This window comes from Sarcophilus harrisii, chromosome 2 (genome assembly GCF_902635505.1).
Source record: "Sarcophilus harrisii chromosome 2, mSarHar1.11, whole genome shotgun sequence".
Taxonomy (NCBI): domain Eukaryota; kingdom Metazoa; phylum Chordata; class Mammalia; order Dasyuromorphia; family Dasyuridae; genus Sarcophilus; species Sarcophilus harrisii.
In genome coordinates this window covers 528,449,009-528,463,886 of record NC_045427.1, presented here as the reverse complement: position 1 = coordinate 528,463,886, position 14,878 = coordinate 528,449,009, and the positions used below count along the sequence as shown (strand labels likewise).

At 37.0% G+C, this 14,878-nt stretch overlaps 1 protein-coding gene across 6 annotated transcripts in view; it reads right to left on the bottom strand.

The window, feature by feature from the left end:
- Positions 1–12,152, bottom strand: part of APBA2 (amyloid beta precursor protein binding family A member 2) — a 339,818-nt gene extending 327,666 nt beyond the window's left edge. For 3 of the 6 annotated variants that reach the window (XM_031955464.1, XM_031955470.1, XM_031955469.1), the window contains exon 1: positions 12,063–12,152. The gene's annotated coding sequence lies outside the window, so the exon portion shown is untranslated. Of the gene's footprint in view, positions 1–9,542; positions 9,786–11,475; positions 11,598–12,062 lie in introns of those variants that run through there. The other 3 variants (XM_031955468.1, XM_031955466.1, XM_031955465.1) reach the window with 3 other exon arrangements.
- Between the last annotated feature and the right edge of the window lie 2,726 nt (positions 12,153–14,878).

The window sequence follows — 14,878 nt, the reverse complement described above, 5'->3', positions numbered from 1 at the left end:
TAAACAGATGATAGCAAAAAGGCATTCAGTCATTTTGGTCAGCCCGCTACAAGTTTAAACAAAGATTTCAACTGTGCTTCCCCAAACTAAGGGTAATGTGAATGATACATTAAAGCAATACAGAGCTAACTTTCCACTTCTGGGGCTTAACAGTCATAGATTTTCTACCTTAAATGTCTAGAAAGTTATTAAATAAAAAATACAAGTATCAGTTTTGTTTCAGTTACTGTTACTGTTATATTTTATATCAGTCATTTATTTTCGCTATTCTTCAGTTTTCTTACCCCTCCTAAGAAGATAATGTGATATTTGTTTCTTCTTGAAAACCTTTGAACTAAGCCCCCAAACAAAGGAAAAATACAAAAGAAAAGAAATTGATGAATGTCCAACCAAGTGATTCTTTTGTTTGGGAGAAAATTAAAATCAATATTAAGGTTTGAGAACATCTATTGATTTTAATAATTTATTTTCAGTAGCACCAAAATCAAAAGCATTTTTTTTTATATCTGCTTGCTAACTGTGCAGAACTAACTGTACACTGTACAGGATACTGTACAGGATTAACTGAATAGACTCTGCCCTCTGGATCCTTGCAATCAAAGACATATAACAATGAGGGAGAAGGATCAAAGTCAGATATGACAAAATGTTATTAAACAACGCCGTAAGCAAAATGCATTATAATTATGTATAAGCAGAGAGCTTATGCTTAGTGGTTGTAGTAATTGTAAAGAGAAGATTGGAGGGACAGAACAAGAGAAAAGGGGACAAGCTACTCCTTTTCCATGTAGCAGTGTCCAATTCTTTAGGTGGATAGTTACCACCATATAAGAATAAACAATAAACCTGGGAGTCAGAAAAAATCATATCTGAGCTTTAGCTCCTCAGCTTTTAACTACAAGACCCTAGACAAGTCACAACCTCTCTCAGGTGCCATTTTCTCATCTATAAGATGGAGATGATAGTTAATAATATAAGCTTATAATAAAAGTTAATATTTATGTGATTTTAAGGTTAACAGTTCAGTTTATATTATTTTGCTTTAGTTCTACATTCTTACAATGGGGTAAAATAGGCAATGCAAACACTAACTCCATTTTAATAATTATTATCCTTACATTGGTCACCTACTGAACAGAGTTCATAGGATCGTAGACCTAGAGCCAAATACGCTAGTTCAATCCTCTCATTCTATAAATAAAGAAATTAGGATCCAATAAGTTAATAGGCAGCTAGGTAACATGGTGGATAGATTGATACACTTGGAATCAGGAAGATCATGTGGTCACTGTGTGACCTGAGAAAATCACTTAACCTGCTTCAGTTCTCTTATCTGTAAAAGGGAGATAATTTCATCCCCCTAACTGAGATACTATTTTTAAGTGTTTTGAAAAATCTTTAAGTACTACATAAATATTAGCTATTTTTTTTTTGTCAGCTCTTAATCAATTTACCCAAGAGTATACCAGGAGCAGTCTTCAGAGATAGAATATAGCCTCTGTGCTCTGACTACAAAGCCAATGCTCTTTTCACAGTACTGTATCCCTCTGTTGCTATAAGGAAAACACTTCATAAACTCTTCATGGGAGACCTCAATTTCCTCATCTGTAAAATGATGGGGTTGGACTAGAGAGCCTCTGAGATCCATTCTAGTTCTAGGCCTATGAAGTTCTGGACAGCAGTATACAGTAGAATAAAGTAAATAACAGAATGAGAACACTTCTGGTCAGCTACAGAGAAGGACCCACTCATTTTGACTGACAATGTCAAGTAGACTATGAGGAAAATTCAGGGAGATAAATAATAATAGCTCTACATTAAAGTTGTAGCCATGAAATGATGAATTTGTCAAATAATCAGCATTTATCAAGCCCCTATGTGCACGGCACTGTGTCGTGGGCCATGGAAGACATCAAAAGGTATAAAACATAGTAATTGCTCTCAAGGACAGTGTGCCCAGAGGAACAACATATATTCAGATGACCTCTATATTACTTTCCAGCTCTAAAGCTATGATCCAAATACAAGGCAAGCAATTGCTGAGAATATTAATAATTTTAAAAAAGAAACTGCCTCTTCTTTCAAGGAAAATGACAAGTGCTATGTGAGAACATAGAATAAATACTATAAGGAGCTCAGGAGGTGAAGGGATGGCTGAGCACTGATATTATCATGGAAGGCTTCACAGAGTAGCTGGGACTTAAACTAGGCGCTAATGGATCAGATTCAGAGAAGCAGAGAGAAAGGTAGAAAGTCTATCTAGTATGGGACAGAACATAAGCATATGAACATAAGAATGGCTAATTCAGGAGAGGACTAAGACCAGTAATAGTGCACATAAGGTTAGAAAGGCTGATTGGAGCCATATGATGAAAAGTGTTAAATGACAAAATAATACAATAAAACTTTATTCTGTAATCATTTGGAGCCCACCTAAAGGCTTCTAAATGCCTGACTTTATGACAAATGCAGAGTAACACAGTAGCAAACATCTATATAGGTTGGACACCTACCTTCCCTAAATGGAATCATGCAACTGTGAATCCTTTTCTTCCTGAAGAATTTGGCTACAAGGCTTGAGAAGTAAAATCAGTGTTCAGCCAGATTAGAGAAACTAGATAGTCCACAGAAGATGATATTGGATCTGACCCCACTCTTTGAGGCGGCACCCTTAGCAGGACCCAGAGATTAATGTTTTCAAGGAATCCTCTAGCATCCATTCTGCAGAACTCCCATACTATAATTTGTGGGTCCCTTGAGGGCTCTTCCAAAGAGCCCTATACTAAGAGGTTGCTGGTAAAGCTCTTAGCCCCATAATACTTACCTTCTGAAAAGACAAGGCTTCCTACCATTCATTCACATAGATATCATTCAGATGTTATTTTTTACTTTCTAAAAAATGGGTATGTTTACTATTACGAAGAGTTTAAAATGCATAATAATTTTTTTCAAATATACAATATCAATACTACCAATACCATCTCCACATATGAGGGACAATAAAATATAATATTTTCATATGAGAAATAGTTGAAATTACATATTGTGCTGAGGCTCTTCAAAATACGAATAGCAGAGAACAGACAAAGTTCATCTGATAATTTGTGGAAAAAAGATAAGGTAGTAGATGCTTTTCCAGAATGACCTAGATCCATATGAGTAAACATTTTTTTAATTCATTTTCCAAAAAAATTATTCAGTTTTTTGCTTACACTGATTATTTATATTTCTTCCCAATTAATTTTTATACAAATGAAAAAATAGCTATTTCAAAGTCATTATGTAATAGTAATAGGAGTAGTGATATGTTTTAATGAAATTTGCAATGCTTATATGAGAAAATGGTCTTTGATCAATCTCTACTCCATTACCATCACCAGATAGCTCTTCATGAAATCACAAGGTTTTAAAAGAAGTTAAAAACTAACTATAAAAAGGAATTTGGCCACAGTTGGTGGTACCACGGCATAAACATCTCTCCAAAAGAAGTATAAGAAGAAACAACTCAATTAGTTAAGCAAAAAAAATTCTTGATCCTCCTGGAGGTTTTAAATAACTAAATCCTGGGCATATCTGCCCAGTGGGTGAGATTGCAATCCAGAAGGTACCTGTGGAGAAGATTCCAATAAGAGTTAAGGAGATTTTTTTTTCTCTTCTCACCCCCTGTGGCCATGTAACTTAGGAGGGGAGTTATTTGGCCAGTAGGGGACACAACATGCAAGAGGGATCAGAAGCAAAGTCTCAAAAGAAACATAAATATAAGAGAAAATCATAAGAGTAAGAAGCAGTGATTTCAAGAACAATCCCTGAACCCAGAGAAGAGAGTTGTGCAAATGGAGGAGTTATTTAACTCCTCAAAAAGTTACAGGCGATGTGCTGTTCTTCATTGATACAGCAATCTACAGTGATGATTTCAAATCATAGTTCTGAAGCATCTCTTTCAGAACAAAGCATTGAGATGGATATCCCACATAGATCCACTTAGTGGTATGGTTCTCTTATATTCTGCCCCCATTTTTTTCATCTGCTTGAAAGATCAACAGTGATTTTAGAGTTGGGGAAACTGAATGGGGTGGGGGGGAGGGCCAGAAAAATGCTCAAATTGTTTCTTGAAAGAACAGTCTCAGAAATTATTCATAAAAGCTGTAGTTTTACAACAAGAAATTAAATGGGAATTGCAAAGATATTCTAACCCTAAGATAGCTATCAGTCTGAGATAATGACATGGATTCTCTTAGCAGGACAAAGTGAAATTCAAAATATAGATTTAATCTTAGCCTGGGGTCATTCTGCTGGACTGTGGTGCTAGCTCATATCTGGCTGTAACTAAGAAGATGTCAGCTTGTTTTTATCAGACAAAGGCCTCCTAGCAAGAAAGAGCTGAGTTGACCAGCAGGTGCCTAAAAAAGATACAACTCAGAAGTTGATAAGAGAAAAGCTCAGCAGATACCCAGTGGAGAAACACCTAACAGTGAACCCCAAAACCATTAGAATACTACTTGGCAGAAACCCCATGCCACATGAGCAGAGGGATCAGACCAGTATGGAATCATCACAGTGACAGTGGAGAAAGCAAGATTTGGATTTGCCTCCTTAGACACTATGTAACTCAGCAATTCATTCAATTTATCTGAGATTTTATTTCATAATATATAAAATGAAAGGGTTAGAAAGGATACCCTCTATCCTAAACTTTCCAATCCTAAACTTATGATCCTTTTATATATACCACTAGGGAACCTTATCAGCCCTGAAATACTACAGATGTTAGTTATTCCCATGGTTACACATACTATAGTCATGCACATTTGTTGCTCATGTACTTCTCCATACAGTTTCTCTAGGTGTGTCTATTCTTGGTCTACTAATGATATATTTTTTTAGGGGAGACGGTATATATAGGTTGTCATGGTATATTAAAAAGCATCAGATCTAACAAAAAAAAATCGATTTTTGTTTTGGTGTGGATATGCATCTAATTAGACATGTGACCTTAGGGAAACCACCTAACCTTTCAGGGCATTATGTTCTTTAGTTATAAATACACAAGTTGAACTAAATGGTCTCTTCCTGGAAGTCCCTTCCAGCTTTTAAAATTCTATGGTCCAGGTGTGTGGCAGGGAAGGGAGGAGCATGGTTGGTGATAAGATTCAGCTATCATTACTCAACATGCCAAAGTTAATTTTAGATCCACTTATTGTCAAATCTCAATTAACCAGCTGAACAGTCAGACAGATTGTCCCAAAATAGCATACAGTCAAATCACTGGCTAAATCAAGGATATATGATTTCATCAGCATGAGTTCTTCATATGCTGATAAAGCTCACAACCACATAAGGCCTTGGCGAATGGTTTTCATGATTTGGAGAAAGGCTGAAAATCTTCATCACTTGATGACCAACTCTGACCTAATTAAGTTTATCTTCAAATAACAAACAGGTAAGCCATCATTATGATCATACTTGAAATATTTCTAGCTTGGCACATTGTCTCAAAGTTCACAGTCTTTTTATATGGTATTTCAGAATCAAAAACCACCTTCGTGCCACAATGAGACAATGGAATAGGACTTTACCAAAGGAAAATATGGATGGTTTTCTTTAATCATTTATATTTTAGATTAACATGCCAGTTCTTCCAGAAGACTGACCCTTCCCAATTATATTCTGCTTTAGTCAATATTCAATTCTTTTGTATCATTACTTGACAATATACCAGCTTACAGCAAGGAGAAATGACCATAATCACAGCAGGTAGCATAAAACAGGGTTTATTCTGAATGCTCCATAAGTTCAGAAGCAGTATAGTTTAATGATGAATATAGGACTGGGTTTGGAGAAATGAAGACTGATTCAAACCCTAACTCCAGCACTTACTGGCTATGTGGCAAGTCATTTAACCCTTATGCGTCTCAAACAACTCTCTAAAATATATCTACCAAGTCACAGCAAAAGTTCTATCTACCATGGTAAAAAAGTTCCCTTATACTATTGACATCCCAGAACTTTTTACATATTGCTATAAGTCATAAATTTGTATGTACATAATGAGGGGTTGTCTAAAATAGCTTAATGTAACAATTCCATTGAGGTTAGGAAAAGAAAATCAGGGGAAGCAGGAGATCTACAGGTCAAAAGAGTTGGCTTGGGCAATAATTAAAAGAGCTTATCATACTCTTTGCTGTTCTGTTGTGAAAAATAGGAACTGCCACCAAAATCATCTCAATGTCCAATTTCACCTATCAAGTGCTATGCAAATTTTAAAGCCCTTTTACATGTAAGATATATTTGTTGTTATTATACAGATTTTTATAGACATTCTCAAAAGAGCCTCACAAGACTCTTATGAAGTAAATCATTTAGATAGGTCTATGCTCCTTTTACAAAAGAAGAAAATGAGACTCAAAAATAATATAGCTAATAACTACCAGAGACAAAATTCAAACCCAGATATTCCTGATACCAAGTCTTGTACTCCCTATCCACTAAACCACTCTGCATCCCTTTGGTCTTCTGGGAAGGGAGCCATTTTAGAAAATAGAGAACAGGAGACAGAATTCAGAAGGATATGATGAGAAAACAAATGGGAAACAAATTAAAGATTTATATTGGTGCTTTTTCTTCTCAATAGTATTTTATTTTTCCAAATATGTATAAAGAGAGTTTTGAATATTTATTTCAGTAAGATTTTGTGTTCCAAATTTATATTGGTTCTTTTAAAATTCACTACCCGTTCTTTTTTCTTTTCTTTGTTACAAGGAATGGCTTGATGGGTGGGAAAGAGTGGGAGTAGGTAGGATATTTGGGAACAAGGGTAATACAATTTTTAAATTTTAAAAATAAAATTCAACCAACCCCTAGGAAGAGTTCTGGCAAATTCATAATGTTTAAGCTAAAGAGATCATATAGGGAAGCAAATAGATGACACAGCACAAAGAATGTTAGACTTGGATCCATGAAAGTCTGAATTCCAGTCTTCTCTCAGATATTTAATAGCCATGTTAAGATAAGTATAGCCTCTCAATGGCAATTCCCTCATCTGTGAAATGGGAATAATAGCAAAACCTACTCTGCAGATTTGTTAAGGATCAAATGAAATAACATATAAATCATTTTTCAAACCTTAAAACATTTTATAAATGTTAGCTCTTATTCTTATTATTATGATGAGGAGGAAGCAAACTTGATATAGTAATTTGAGAAAATCTGCTTTTTATTAACTGAATGACCTTGAACAATTTAATTCCTTTTTCTAGGCCCACATTTCCTCATGTGTAAAACTAGATCAATGTTTTTTAATGTTGGAGAAGTTCCCAAGACTTCCAGGGAGTCTATGAGGTCAAACTATTTTCATAACAATACTAAGATGTTAGAATTTCTAAGATGACAAATTACCAATAGATAAAACTCATATAACTCTTTGGGAGGATCTTCAATAATTTTTAAGGCTGTAAAAGGGTTCTAGACCAAAATATTTGAGAACTACTAGAGACAAATAGATCTGAGGTTAAAAGCTTGGGCAGAGGCAGCAGACATGATCTCTAAGTCCTTTCAAGTTTTGCTTTACGGATATATAAATATATATATATATATATATATATATATATATATATATATATATATCACTTCAAGTTTATAGGGAAATTGTTTTCATCACAACACTATGAAGTAATTAGTTAAATTCTTATTATACCTACTTTACAGATGATGAAACAAATTCAAAGTTTCAGTAGCTTGCCCAATATCCAAGTCAGTCTTAGAACTCGGGTCTCTGCTGAGTAGATAAGCACTTTCCATTCCAAAATGTGGCCTCATATTCACAGTTTTGTAAAACTGTTTCAAAGAATAGCACAGAAAGTGATGTGAGATGTGCCAAACATAAACTTCCCCTCTTACCTGGGGCCCTGGAGGCCCTTAGCAAACATTCTGGTTTGTGATTACTACTAAAAAGAAAAAACCCACTTGCATTTGGCACACCTGTCATAGTTTACTAACACCTGATATCAGTGTACTAAAATTTGTGATTTGAAATCATACAAGATTGTTTTTATAAAGGAGTATCCTAGGAATTGGGTCGACTAAGTTATAGACTATCACTAACTTTTCAAGGCACCTTAAGCAAGTTTTTGAATCTGGGGCCTCAATTTCTCTGGCTGTAAAACAAGAAAAAGAATCCCCTAGATTACTGTGATGTATTTTATGAGTATTAAAAAATGATGTCATTAAAGGATTTACTCCTAATATAAAGCCACTGATAAGAGACTAGTACTCTCCCTAAAGTTTTAAAGACAAATTATCTGACTCCCCTCCTCCCTTCACCCCATCCCTAATCCACCTGAGCCCAATATATAAGAATAGTAGTCTGATTTACAGGCCAATATTGTTAGCAATAGCTACTTTTGTGCCTGAGGCAAGTAACACTATATTGAAGTCCCAGAATATCAAGAGGTTACAAGAGGAACAGATTGACCAGGACATCGCTGAAGAAGAACTTTAGCTATTGAGAAGTGGAAGGGAGAGATAGAGGAAGCAACACAAGAGGCTATTTTAACCTAATTATTCTTGCTAACTGCTGGTTCTGTTAAACCTTCCAAAGTTTCAACTCAGGGCAAAGATTTGTTGTCCTTTCCTTAGTTACAATTCTATTAGCTTACATATTGAAATATATCTACCACAGTTCCATCAGTAATCTCCCTCCACATTCCCCTCTTATTTCATAAGCAAATAAATCTTGCACAACCCCTCAATTTTAAACAAAGCTCAACCTAAAGGCAACATCACCAGCAAATGTGTTTTTCCTCTAAGTTCTTCGGTGGTGTCTAGGAAAAGCTAAAAGTGTTTTAGCACAATATCTTAGCTTCTAGAGGGTGTGATTAGCTTCTTTTTATAATTATCTTTTATTTTTACTTAACATTTTTTTAAGTTTAGTTGACAAGTCAGATATTTAAGCTGTTCTTATTTCACAATCCATCATCACCAATTATTCCTGTGAAACTTTAAATTAAAAAAAAAAAAAGCTCCATTGAAATGATTAGAGGAATTCCAGGTTAAATATATACCTAAGCCAAAAATTCATAGTGAGCCAAAAGGAAGACCACCTGGGCCAGGTCTATTCAGAAAATAATGAGAAATCTATTGAAAGTTAATTAACCCCCCCTCTTTTGAACTCTCCTCTCCTCTAGAAAATCTAATAAGGATCTACTTTCACAGAATCTGATAAAACCTTTATTCCTAGGTGCCTAAGAACAACTCTTTGGAAATAGAAAGTCTATCAGAAGGTGATTACTTTGGCTTACAAACAATTCCATTTGAATACCTAGATAACTTAGTCAACAATTCCTGCTTCTCAATACTATTTAATGGTATCATATAAACCTGTTCTTCAGGTCATCAAATACTGGAAAGAATTTCTTTTCAAACGTTTATTAATTATATCTGAGTTAAGCTCTAAATGAAGAAAGGTAAAACTGAAAAACAGCAAGCTAAAACTCATTTCCTAATAAATTGGACATTTTCCTCCCGAGTCAAGACAGATTTAATACCTTCTTGTACTTTCTGCCTGACTTCTCTCTCCATCAGGTTCTTTGAATATTTATTCCACTCTCTGGTCCATAGGCTTCTTAGCACAGAAATGAAAGTAGTGACATTCAAAGCATCAAAGAGGTCACGTGATAAGACTGCATTCTCAATACTGCCTCAAAAAGTGTCCAGAAGTCACAGCTAAGTAAACTCAAATCTGCAGTCTGCAGGGAGGGAGGGAATGAGGGCGGAGGAAACAGGAGGAGAGAAGAGGGACAAGATGGAAAAAAAGAAAAATAGCTCCCCCTTCTTATCCCCAGATAATAACAAAAACACTGTAAAAAGCAGCTGCTATTCATGTAGGAGATTGTCTTTAACCCAAAGGGATGATACTGGGGAACAACATATATAATTTTCAATATTTCTTAGGTAGAACAAGAAGTGTGAATTTCAAGAAAAGTTTTCCTTTTTAAACCCCCAAACCTCTGGTAGAAAATGATTTTAAGAACTTCAATATCACCTCACAAAAGAAGAAAGCTCTGAAAGGAGGAGAGGAGGATGGGCAAGTGACATAAGGCATCAACTACTACTGCATAGCAACAAAATCATCATTCATATGTAAACAATATGTTAAAATTATGGTACTATTTTGATATATTTTATGTCTTCCAGGATAAGAGAACAATATATGATTACAGATGTCTACTTTTTTGTACTTCCCCTAGAAATCACAGACTATTTAAGCAATCATTATTTATGAAAGCAAAAAACAGGTCAAGACTAAGGTTCAGCATAATTAACAACGAATAATACTGATACTATGCCTGAAATATCAACAACAACATTTATGCAGACTACTCTTCAGATCTATTTTTTTAAGGTCTCTTAACAGTATGCTATTCAGATGACAGTCTATTCTCTAAAAAAGCTAAAGCCTCAAATAATAAACTTTAAAAGTTATTTAAAGATGTGTTTTTTTTAGGATTTTACAATTCAACATTTAAAATATTGGTCTTATATCGAATTTTTAATAGAAAGCAATCTAGCTAGGTTGCAAAGTATGGTCCTATGTAACTGTAAGTACTAGGAAAGCATTTTTTTTGAGGGGGGGCGGAGAAATTCCTATCAGATAGGTACATCTGGAAGGAGAGTGATCTTTTGTGTCCTTGTCAGGATGTAATCACAACCAGAAAAGGTATAGTGAACAAGTCAACTTCATAAATAAGAAAGCATAACCTGCCAGCTATTGAGGTATTATCTTGCCAATTCTTCCCTATTGAACATTGAGCATCCGCATACAGTACCCTTATTCCCTGTAACAATATGAAAATACTTTTTATTGAGTCCAGCTAAATCTGGCCCCAAAAATGCATATTCAGTTTTGTCACAGTGCTTATATCAGGAAAAAGTGGTACGTATAATTTTTTAATTAGGTAGCTTTTCCCTCCAGATCTCATTATAAAGGGGAAAAGGGAGGAAGGGGGGATCAAAAGATCTGATTCAGTTGCCACACTGGAGGCATGAAAATTTAGAGACAAATACAAACTCAGAGAGGTGCTGAGTTGCATGGGGACTTTTATGCCATCTTCAAGTGCATTAAGGAAAATGAACTTCCAGCTATCCTGCAGAGCACAATAGATACAAATAGGTATGATTTAGAAGAGGCACACTTATTTTTAAAGCACAGCATCCAACGATACGTAGAAAATGACCCTCTCTCTAGAAGACATTTACTTACTCAAAGATGCAAAGGAGAAAAACGGAGGGGGAGGTGTAAAACCCCCAAAACACACCACCATAAAAGACTTTCAAAGAAAGAGGGGCTCAGCCCCTCAGTAAGCAGAACCTTTCTAAGACACGGACATTTCCTACTCCTTAATTATTTAGAAAGGAGAAAGATGCAAAAGCAGCAAGGCTTTTTTCCGCCCCCCCCCCCATCTCCCTCTGACCACTCACCCCACCACACTCTCTACCACAATAGCAGGAAGAAAGGAAAGCTGTTCCGTATCGGGCAAGAGCCTTCTCTGAAATCCATCCCCTGCGTGCCTGCAGCAGGCAGAGCTATAAACAACACTAACACCACCGCCGCCGCCACCTTTCCAGGCAACACATCAAAGTGACAAACGCGAGCCGACTACTCCCACAGGAAAGCAGCCCCTCCGCCCCCAGCCCGCTCGGCGCGCGCTCCCAGCCCTGCTCGCCCTGCCCTGCCCAGCCCTGCCCTTGCTCCTCCAGACCCCCTTCCCCACCTGGCTCCCCGGGCATCGCGGGGAGCTGTCTGCATGCTCTAGCGGGGTGGCTGGGGAGGCGATTTGGCGGCGGCGGCCTCTCTCTTCCAGAAGCTGGGGCTGGGGGGAGGGGGGTGGCAGGGGGGCCAAGCATGCACTGTCCCCCGGACTGGGGAAAAAAGCATCCTCTCTCTTGCTGGCCTCTCCGTCTACTTTCCCTCTATCTTACAAATACCAAGGTGGGTCCCATAGGCACAAACACAAGGGCTTGCACTCGCTTGACAAGTTAAGCTTTATTTCCTTCCTTCTCCTTACCTGTCTTGGGAAATGCTTGAATGGTTCCCCCCCCACTCCCCCCCACCCTCCTGGAGAAGACGAACAAGGGGCAGCTGCAACAGCTCTTTTGTGTGACTGCTTGAGAGCCACACACAGAGACTACTAATTAACCCAGGAAGCTGAATAGAGGACAAGCCTGGCGCCCCAGAATCTGTATAACTCAAGCTGCTCTCTAATGCTGGGAAGGGAAAGAAAAGGAAAGAAACCTCCCAACCTTGGATACAGTTGCTAGGCCTGGCAAAGCTTTCCCTCCTCTCCCTTCAGTCTCTGTGGAGGCCTCCAGCCTCATCTCCCCGCAGCTGCCTCCCTGATAGCGGCTGGGGTTTCCCGTTTCTTGATGAGACCCGGGCCCGAGGGGTCCGGACCCTGCCCCGGCGCGGTCACCCCCGAGGCAGTTTTCGGCTCAAAACCACTCACTCACCCAGGTATGGGTCTCACGCCGAGGGGAATCGGCACAAAGGGGCAGGAGTGAGACGGTGGATATGTGCTACCACATAATAACAACAATTAGCTTTAGCCCCAAGTTTATTCATTCAAAATGTATTTATCGAGCACTTCCCCAGTACGCAGCAAGTGCTTACTAAATGGCTGTTGCCAAACTGGCTGGCCTAAAATAGGGAGATCAAAGGAGGCTTGGAGTTTGTCCCCCCCAAAGCGATGACATCAGGAAAATGGTGACACCAGGGGGCAGCATTATACAAAGCACAATTGTGTATGGGGGGAACCGCAGCTTTTTCATCTGGGGCAAAAAGTAGAAAAGGAGCATTCTACCTCCCCTCCCCTCCCCACCCCCCATTATAGACACTTCAAGGAATCAAGCTCTTTTCTGCTCTTATTGCCCTTACTATAAATTTTCTGCCCTGGGGCAAAGGCCCAGTGTCTCTGCCCTAGTTATAGTTCTGATTCCAGGAATGACATTTCCTCTTATTTCCAAGTGAATTACTCAGTTATTAAAGTATGTTGAGAAATCTTAGCCTGGGTCTATATCACATATGAAACAATAATTACAAAGTATTTGATATAGTCTTTTAACATGGATTTTACAAAATCTAAAGAATTGTGGTAGGAATTCTACTTTTTAGTTACCAAGTCACTCAAAATACCCTTACCACATAGTTAGTAATTAATAAGTGCCTTTTTTATTGAAACCAATTACCAGTCTTATGTCATCAAACCTTGATATATGCCTAATTTCATTTCTAATGCCAATAAGACACTTTGGCAACATAAGACAGACATGATTTAGCAATTTTGAAACTTCAAAGTGCATTTTTTGTTTTCTTTCTAGAAAAATCTAGATGAAAATTTGAGCAATCTGTATTTGGGCTTCTAAAGGAGACTGAACATCTGCACTAAAAGACAACCAAAGAATTACTTCATATGTGTATTTGTTGTTGTTCAATTGATTTCAGTTGTGTCCAATTCTTTATGACTCCACTTGGGGTTTTCTTGGCATAAGATACCGGAGAGCTTGCTGTTTTCTTCTCCAGCTTAATTTACAAAAGAGGAAATTGAGACAGGATTAAGTCACTTTCCTAAGGTCACAAAATTAGTTTGAAGCTATATTTGAACTCAGGAAGTTGAATCTTCCTGATTCCAGGTCTAGCACTCTATCCCATATACTACCTTGCTGCCCTTTATATGTGGATAGCAACCTGTAATTGAATAAGAATTACATTTATTGTATGTTGACAAGTGGTCAAACAGACTGCTTGATCAGACTTTTGGAAAGCTCTAATTATTTAAAAAAAATTTTTTTTCCGTGAAGGAACTGGAAATTGGACATCATTTGGGGAATGGCTAGATGAGTTATTATGAAGGTAAAGGAATATTATTGTTCTATAAGAAATGACAAGCAGGCTGATTTCAGGAAAGCCTGGAAAGACCTATATGAATTGTTGCTGGATGAAGTGAGAACCAGGAGAACACTGTACACAGTAACAAGAAGATAATGTAATGATCAAATGTGATAGACTTGGCTCTTTTCAACAACGTAGTGATTCAAGGCAATTCCAACAGACTTAAGATGAAAATGCCAATCACTTCCAGAGACAGAACTATAAAGACTGAATATGGATCAATGAATAGTATTTTCACCTTTTTGTTTGTTTGTTTTCTTTCTCATGTTTTTTTTTCCTTTTTGGTCTTATTTTTCTTGCACAACATGACAAATATGAAATATGTTTTAAAAAATAGTACATATTTAACCTCTATCAGATTTCTTGCTCTCTTGGGGAGAAAGGGAGATAAGGAAAGAAAGGAGAAAAACTGAATGTTGAAAACTATCTTTATAAGTATTTGAAAAAAATAAAATACTATTGAGAAACTAAATAAATAAATACTAAAAAAAATTCTCTTTACATGAAGTCTAAATCTCAAAAAAATTCTATTTCCAGGCCTCATCACATAACAGAAATGACCTTGGGTTCTTAAAGACTATGCCAGCAGAGTACTGACAGATTTCACTATCCTGGTATGGCTTCAAGTATGTCCCCAAGAACAAGTTGAGTCTGTTTTTTAAAGACCATCTTAGCTAGTTATAGAGAAACATATCACCAATAAGTACCTAGTGATTAAATCTTTTGACTATGCCAAAACAAGAAAAAATAAAATTTAAATCTCTCAATCCTATGTGCCCTTTTCTTGCTTCTGCAATGACAGGGCTAAATTGGTGAGAAAAGAAGCAGAAAAGGCTAAGGATCACAAATTTTAGACCATCAACAAATCTCAATTGGACTACTGATATTCTAAATGTAAGATTCTTGCCCACTGATTAACAATTAGACACATTTTTG